Here is an 8,218-nt window from a genome sequence, read left to right as displayed (position 1 = left end):
TGTGTGATTATTCTGCTGCCAGAAAGCGGTCAGAAACCTGAAGGTGATGCTGTACACAAGGAATATCTCAATTAAAGAAATTAAGTTTAAAAAAAAAAAAAAAAAAAAAGGCGGCGTCTTTGAGAAATGATGTCTTCATGAACATCTTCACAGCTGCAGCTGCTGAAACGCTTTGGGACTTTTCGCTTATAGTGACTACTTGTAATAGGATGCGATGATTTAACTAGGTCATTTTGACTTTAGTCTGTGGTTGAGGTGTTGTCTACTGTTACAACATGCTCTATTTTCAGCTGTTGTTGACCCATTATGTTAACCAACCCCTCCGCCCCCCCCTTCTACACCCTCCACCATAAGTTATTCTGACTCCAACCATTCACTTAGCTCTTATGAAAAAGAAAAACAACACATTTACGAATCAATCTTGTCTATGATTTGACGATGTTTGAAGGGCAAACAGACAAAGGAGTCTCAGCTCCAGGCTCAGTGTGATGGTATAAAGTGATGAGCCAGAGGAGCAAGTCAAAACCAGCTTAACTTGGAATAAGACGTACATGCAGGGGGAGGAGGTGCGTTTGTCTGAGCCAGATTTCTGTCTCCAGGGGTGAACTGATGAGAGTGCACCCTGCACAGGGTGCCTGTCCATCACAGGGCGCAGGGCCCGAAATTACTCAAAAAACGAGTTAAAAATGAGGAGAAAAAAGCAAAAATGTCAGTGAAAAGTACAAATATTAGCATCTTCTTCTGCACAGATTTGAAGTGTCTCTTTCTAGCAAAGACAAAATTGCCTTCTTGCAGAAGTACGAAGATAAAGCAGCTGGTGTAGAACATTTCATTCGAAGATCCACTCAAAGCTTACATATGGAGAAACACAGCAGTTCATAAATGTCCCAGAAACGTATCCGAAGATCGACTGAGCACATGTTTACTCGGACCTCTGGGTATCACCGAAGCGACATAGTGCTTATTTATGAACGGGTATTCATCAGGCTATTTACCGAAACTTAAGATGGGGTTGCTCAACAAACAGGGTCGACAGGAGGGGCGTTACAGGAGGGAGGCATTCGAGGAGGAGCACAGGAAGGGAAATGTCTGGAAAGCAGAAAGGAGCCCAGTGACCTGAGCGAGAAAAAGAGGAGTGTATGAATCCACAGGAAAACAAGCTCCAGGGGGAAAGAAAGAGGAAATAAAAAGAGTGAGGAGGAGGAGGAGGACGAGGAGGAGGAGGAGGATGGGAGTGGAGGTGGTAATGCGAGCCTTGTGTTTACAAAGTCCCCAGAAACCTGTGGGCTGCTGGGACAGGGTGTGCGAAAACACAGACCGATCACGATCAAAACATGAGGATTCAGGTGAATCTGTAAACACAAGGAGCCACAACACATTATCAATGCTGGTTGTTTTTAAATGTAACAAAAGGGATGCCATCATTAAAGTATACAATATTGTATTCATGATAACAATCCAATCTGACTACAGATGGATCCATTCTGCTAAAGTCGACTCTGAGCATCTTGTTAAAGATGCGATGTGGACAGAGCGTTACAACAAATTCACATATTTTAAAAAGAATCTGCAAATAATTTTTTGGGATTTGTGTTTTTCCGGTATGAAATCATCTTATATATATATATATACATATAGACTGAAGCTGAACTTTGTACAAAACATAAGGTAGGACATCTGTTTCATTATTCTTTTTGATGTTTTCACATCAGTTTGTTTTGTCTATATCTAACAGCAAAAAACTGTTTAAGTCACAGAGAAACAGGGCAGCAAACGTTTTGCAAAATAAACGTTCCTCGTTTCATTTTGCAAAGTGGTTCACACTTTAGGAGTTGCTATGGTTACAGAAACATTAAAATATGAAATAAAAATGCAGTCCTCTTCAACATCTTAAAATATAATGAATGTGTGCTTTTGATTTAGCCATACATTTTTTTCAAATTATTATTTTAACCCATATTGTACATTAATATCCTGTATTGGGTAGACAGTATTTTCTATAATAATAATAATAATAATAATAATAATATTTACAGCAAAATCCAAACTTATTATAGTCAAGTTTAAAGGAGGGGGAATTGTATATATTATCATTGTCCCACAGCAGGTCTAAAAACATTTGACAAGTGTTCACAAAGCTCACCCTGGGCAGAAAATATCAAGAAACATTTCAAAAATGAAACATTCAAAGTTTCCCCTGTTCTGTTTCTGCCATCATAAAACTACACTTCCTGCTTGTTTAGTTTTGCTTTAAGTTATTCAAACTTGAATTTGAGTTAAATAAATTGATTTAAATGACACACTGTCTCGTATCCAGCAGAGTCTCCTTGTAGAAGCAGCCGAGCTTATTGGAAGATCACGTTCATTGTGATTGCTGATGTATCTGAACCAGTCTGAACTTGTTTGTGTTTTGTCTCATTGCTCAATTTTTTATTTTTTTTTGCTGAGTTGCAATTGCAAAATGCATCAGAGTTGACTCAGAGTTTCAATGCTCCTCCTCCAGATTTTAATCAGCTCAGATACTCCGCAATCAGTTTTCCCATTAGGACAGGCTGCTGTCAGGACAAAGGACGTCTGACTGGTGTTTTTTTCTCGTAAACATGCGTTTCACATATTTTATGATTGGTTCCACTGAAAACCAGGTGTTCATTTCTGAAGGAGAAAAAAAAAAAAGATATTCAGTCAAATAAGTGACTTTGTGTGATTCTCTGCTTTGTGCTCCTCGTCCAACGTGTTCCTCCCTGCAGAAAAACATGTTTCCTGTTATAACCCTGTTTGCTGAGCCAGCAGCACAGATTGTTTTTGTTCTCCTCAAACTAACATGAGTATAACTTCCTGTTTCAGAGCATGTCTCAGAGAACAATGTTTTGCAGATATAATAATGAAAAAAAAAAACTTAGACTGGGTTGTTTTTAAGATGAGGAATCCTCTTCCCTCTGTGTGATCGTATTAGCTTCCCCCTCGCTCGCTCAGCACCTTCTGCTCTGGGCTGTTTTCATGGAAGTCTGGTTGGATCCAGTTCACACTGCTTCAGGATGTGACCTAAAGCAGAGGGTTGCTCTCTCCCCTCTTTTCCCTCTGGACAGATTAAGACGGAGGAATACGAGGCTGTGAAAAACCTCCAGACCGTTAACGTTTGGACAAACTGCACTAATTAAGAGCAATTATTCTAGGGTCTGTTGCGGCTTTCTCTCGGTTTTTCTTTGGACAGTTCGTCCTCCTGACCACCACAGTGCAGCAAACTTAAATTAGAGAGCAAGGGGAACAAAGTAAGGACAAGAGAAAAAGAGTCGGGGTTAAAACTGCAAAGCAAAAGCTTACAAGGTGTTTTTGGTTCAGTTGTTTTGTGCAAATATCTTATAATATTGATGAAAAAATACTAGTTATATGTGAAATAATCTGCCAGTAGATGAAGGCATTTTAGCTTTTAATATTTGAAAAATGCTTCCACAAGCAGATCATTTCACTTATAACTAGAACCTTTTCATTAATACCAAGGAATTATTGACTTAAGCTCCTTTGTCGTGATGAACAGTTACTTGTATCTTAGTTTTGCCAAATTCAGATGTATGCAGATATTTGCAGTAGAAATTAGACCAAACATATTTGGTTTTGTGTTTTTGCAGCTTAAAAAGCATCTGACTGTGAGAGTCATCGTCACCTTTAAGCTAATAACAAACATTAATGGGAAAACATTATTAGACATTGTGAAAGTGTAGAAATCCCCTGATGTTCTTCCCTTAAGAAAATCTTTGATGTATTTTGGATTCATGTGAAGTGGAAAGTAAATTAGGCAATTTGTGTCCTTATCTCTTGAGACTCTGCCTGATGTGTGCGCAGCAGTGGATGTAGTAAATGATCGTGTTGGTGTGATTGAGTTACACCACAACAAAAATCACAAAAACAGATAAGAGAGAAGAGAGAAGGAGGCTCAATCACTTTTTTTTTTTCCTGTGTGTGGTAACTTCCCTGTTTTGTATTCTTGAGAAGTTTGGAGCGTGTGCAGAGCGCAACAGTCAAACAAGATGACGCGTATTTAAAAATACACGTTTTATTAGGTGGAACACAAAAAAATTAATCAAATAAGCAGCTTAACACTTTGCGTTTCTAATGTTTATTCCTTTGGCCCAACTCTGGAGGGCAGCATTCTCACTGTAATGAGAAAGTTAAAGTTTCACCTCATGTTTCAATCACTTTGGTCGATTTTACAGCGCTTTTCAGCTAATGACCCAAGAAATTTGCTGATGCGTCCACGCTGACTCCTTTCATGAGTATCTGACGTTGCTGCTCAGCTACGGCTAGCAGATCCAGTCAGATCATCGAAAAGAGACGAGCAGCTGCGTCCGCTCACCTGCCGGAAGAAAAACCAGCTACGAAATAACTGGCAAGGCTAAAAAAAAAAAAAATGTAAAGAAACTTGTGATAGTTTGTTCTTAGAGCTCAGTTTAAAGCTGTTCTCCTGGATTGCTGCATGTTTTTCTTCTGCTGTGTTTGAGTTATTGCTCTAGCCAAAGTGTTGAATCTAGCACTCTTCTTCTTTGTGTATCTTTCCCACGATGACGCTCACTTTCTTTCTTTTCAGTCCCCAGTGTGACTTTTTGTTCTGTGCTTATTTATGCAACTTTGTTGTGCAAGGAAAACTGAACGGGTGCATAGCCTGGAGGCCAAAGGTCAGAGGTGAGAGGGCCTCAGCAGGTACAACTCTTTCATACTTCAAGAAAAAAAAGCACACATGCAACGATGCATAAGATAAGTATGAAAAGAGGTGAGCACTGATATAGAGAGTTGAACTGACCTGAAATGAGAAAGAGAAAAAAATATATTAAAATGTTATAGGTAAATAAAATTCAGGGTTTGTTTAATTTGTTTGCAGATATCACCCATCATCTACTAGATACTATGGCAATGAAATAAAATATCTTGCAAATTCATATTCCTTGAACTTTTCACATTCTGTTGTGTTAAATTCAAAAACCTCAGTGGATTTTATTGGGATTTCATGTGACAGACCAGAACGCCAACTGAGAAGTAGAAGGAAAATAATACGTGGTTTTCAAATCACTTGTGTTCAGCACTTTTGACTCAGATACCCCTAAATAAAATGAGGTGCAACTAATTTCAGTATACTCAGACTTAACAGTGTGATTCTTAACGTGTTTGAAAGTGCTTGTAGAAAAAGATTACATATTTGTTATTTACCACATTAAAAACTAAGTGTAAGTCGGGGCCTGTGAGCGATGCAGGTGCTTCACTTCAGACTGTGATGTAAAGACATTCAGTGAAAAAGGATGGTATGTCTGTGATTTGGGGTTTTGGCTGAAGGACAAAGCTTTCTGCAAAGCTGGATGACTTGTAAAATATTCAAGTAGTGTGCGAGTGCAGCCTGTGCTATAAATAGAGTCAGCTACACTATAAAACCTTCCGATCCAGCATTGCTGCCTACAGAGCATCACAGATACTGTATTTTTTAAAATAATTAGTCAGTGAAAAAGAGTATGAAAAATTGTGTGCATTGCATCAACTCGTGCAAAAACGCAAAGGTGTGTTTATTGACATCTGAGCTTCTCTGATCCAATATATTGCAACAGTTACTTGTCAATATGAAATAAAATATCTTGAAAATGAATTGTATTTTCAGCATAATATTGATAAGATTTATGATAAAATAACTTGAAAACATACCATTCTGTTGCAGTATTGCGCTTATTGGTTTTGTGCTGTTTTTAACGTCAAATACAAATACCTGCGGTTATGTACTCTGACTTGTGTCTAAAGTCCTGGGTCTACTGCCTTTTGAAAACTGAATAATTGTTATTAGTTTGTAAAAAGAAATAGTTAACTGCAAACATATTTTTCTATTCTATTCTATTAGTTGCACTGTGTAGCACTTTGAGATTTTTTCTAATGAAAAGTGCGGTACAAATTAAATTGATTATTATTCTATTCTATTCTATTCTATTCTATTCTATTCTATTCAGAAGTAAATCTACAGATTTTGCGATTATATTCAAGCATTACAAGAAGTTTGAGATTCTCGTTTTCCCCGAGTGAAGTCTATTTATATCAAAGGGTGCGTAACTACCCCACCTAGCGGATCAATTAAATCACTGCACTCATGGTAGTGTACTAATATTTCTCTGCCACCAGGGGGCAATGTAAAACAAACTTGCACCAGCTTCGAGAAACGGCAACTCTGGCTTTTACCAGGTTTGTAAGGCTTCAAAACTTTGACACTGTAAATTAGATAAAACTGGGGCAACTTGTGGTTTCTTATGAAAATGGTCATGTTTTATTTACAGTTCGTCCCTCCCAGAGAAAGTCTCTGTAGCGTTTGCGTCAGCCTGGAAATGCTAATTAACTAATTAGGACTATAAAACTAGCTAAATTGAGCGAAAAAGCTAGTTTTAAAGAGACAACTCGGTTGTAAATGGCTTCTGGTGGTTCCTTTTGGCTGTTTATAACATTTTTAAGTGACGACAAAAAGCCTGAAAAGACCAAGAAAGGAACTATTCTCTAATCCAGGGCAGAACCTTTCAAAGGCAGTTCTGGTTTTATGGGCGCAAAGAGGCAGCTTACGTTTAAACTGGCTTGTGTTTTGCTAAAATTAATAACTAACAAAGCAAGGGCCCTGTAGTTTAAGAGTGTGTAATTTGACTGCAGCGTTGTAAGAGAAAAGCGGGTTTGCTTTATGCTGGTAGTTTCGTCAAAAGGTGAAATAAGCACCGGTAAAAGGCTATTTTAACACTTTTGGCTCTGCAGTGACATTTTTAACACAGTAGATGATTACATTAATTAAACACCTGTGTTTTTAAAGCTATCAAATATACAACAAGAGATTCCAGTGAGATTATAGCCGCTTGCAAAAAGTTGAAGCATGTTCAGTCAGATTTTTTTTCTTTACTTTTTAGTGGATCAAAAAAAGATCACAATTATAACTTTGTTGGGTTTTCTAATAAAAAAACATTGTCAGTTTTGCAGGGTGGAGGCTCAGTTTCACCGTAAAGTTTCAATTGGATTAGGAACTGGGCTGTTCGACTTGAATGTGGACTTTATTGTCGTCGTTGTGAAGTTTTTCTGTCAGTGAGTAAACTAATTCAATTTATTAACACTTTTAAAGTGTGAATGTAACAGAAACTGCTTCACATAATTCATCTCTGATTTTTGAGTCAATATTAACATGTTACTAATCTTAGCATATTTGTTTTAATAGAACCTTTATGTTTAATTTGATCAAACCTTTTCTCTTCTGCTGCACCATTTTAAATTCTCTTTTCCTATGGATAAGGCGTTAAATGAATTTTTTTTTTTGCTGAGTTTTGTATTTGATCCTTTAGGCCTGAAAAAAGAAATATGAGGAATGTGTCAACACTTGTTGCTACTGTAACTGATGTCTCATCCTGCCCTGAGGACACACTGAAGAACCAGGTGTGTGGGGAGTCGGTGGAAAAGCCAAGAAAACAGCAGATTTGACTTCAAAGTGAGTATATATGTTTTTGATACATGCTCTCTTGTTTTTTTTTTTTAGAAGTTTAGCTTTATCAAACTACTTTTCTTTGAAAGATTAATGGCCATTTTCAAAGTTTGCACATTAGAGCAGACCTTTCCCATCACCAAAATTCAACGTCATGCATCCTTTCTTCTGTGCAACAGTTACTTTACCAGACTTCTTCTGGTTTTCTGGCCTTTGTGGTATTGTATCACCATATGTATTTGTGCGCTTCCAGACTAAATGGTCTGGTTTTAATGACTTTACAAGAATACCTCCCTGGAATCTCCATGACAAAACGTACACTCTTCCGCAGTCCATGTCCGGAGGTTCTGCAGCACATTTTGGTCTTCACAAAGTGGATCAAGTACTTTAGCTTTCCTCCCAACGGGCATAAAATGGTCCATGTGACTAAAGACTGCTTCAGTTTCCGGAAGAACAAACCGCAAAAACAACACAGGCGGTTCTGCGTCTTTAAGACTTAACCGTCCAGGATTTCGTAGAGTGAATATGTTGACTTTTCGTCTCATATGCCTTTCACATATTCTTAAGACTTTTAAGTTTTGTTTTTGTAGAAGTCCAATTGGTACGGTATAATGCTTTGCAAAAGTTTCTATAACGCTTTTACCTTCACCAACACGTACCAGAGTAAAAGAAAGTACAAACGTGTGATGCACATTTGTATTCAGCTCCCTTTAATCTGATAAGATGTCTTCAGAACAACTTTTCAGT

At 37.7% G+C, this 8,218-nt stretch overlaps 1 protein-coding gene across 1 annotated transcript in view; it reads left to right on the top strand.

Moving 5' to 3' along the window:
* The first annotated feature begins 6,158 nt into the window (after positions 1-6,158).
* Positions 6,159-8,218, top strand: part of svep1 (sushi, von Willebrand factor type A, EGF and pentraxin domain containing 1) — a 96,424-nt gene continuing 94,364 nt past the window's right edge. Inside the window, exons 1-2 of the mRNA XM_007563657.2 lie at positions 6,159-6,207; positions 7,335-7,477. The gene's annotated coding sequence lies outside the window, so the exon portion shown is untranslated. The remainder of the gene's footprint in view (positions 6,208-7,334; positions 7,478-8,218) is intronic.

This window comes from Poecilia formosa, unplaced genomic scaffold (genome assembly GCF_000485575.1).
Source record: "Poecilia formosa unplaced genomic scaffold, Poecilia_formosa-5.1.2 Scaffold149, whole genome shotgun sequence".
Taxonomy (NCBI): domain Eukaryota; kingdom Metazoa; phylum Chordata; class Actinopteri; order Cyprinodontiformes; family Poeciliidae; genus Poecilia; species Poecilia formosa.
Note: the sequence above shows the minus strand (reverse complement) of the source record. Positions and strands in the feature narration are given on the sequence as shown.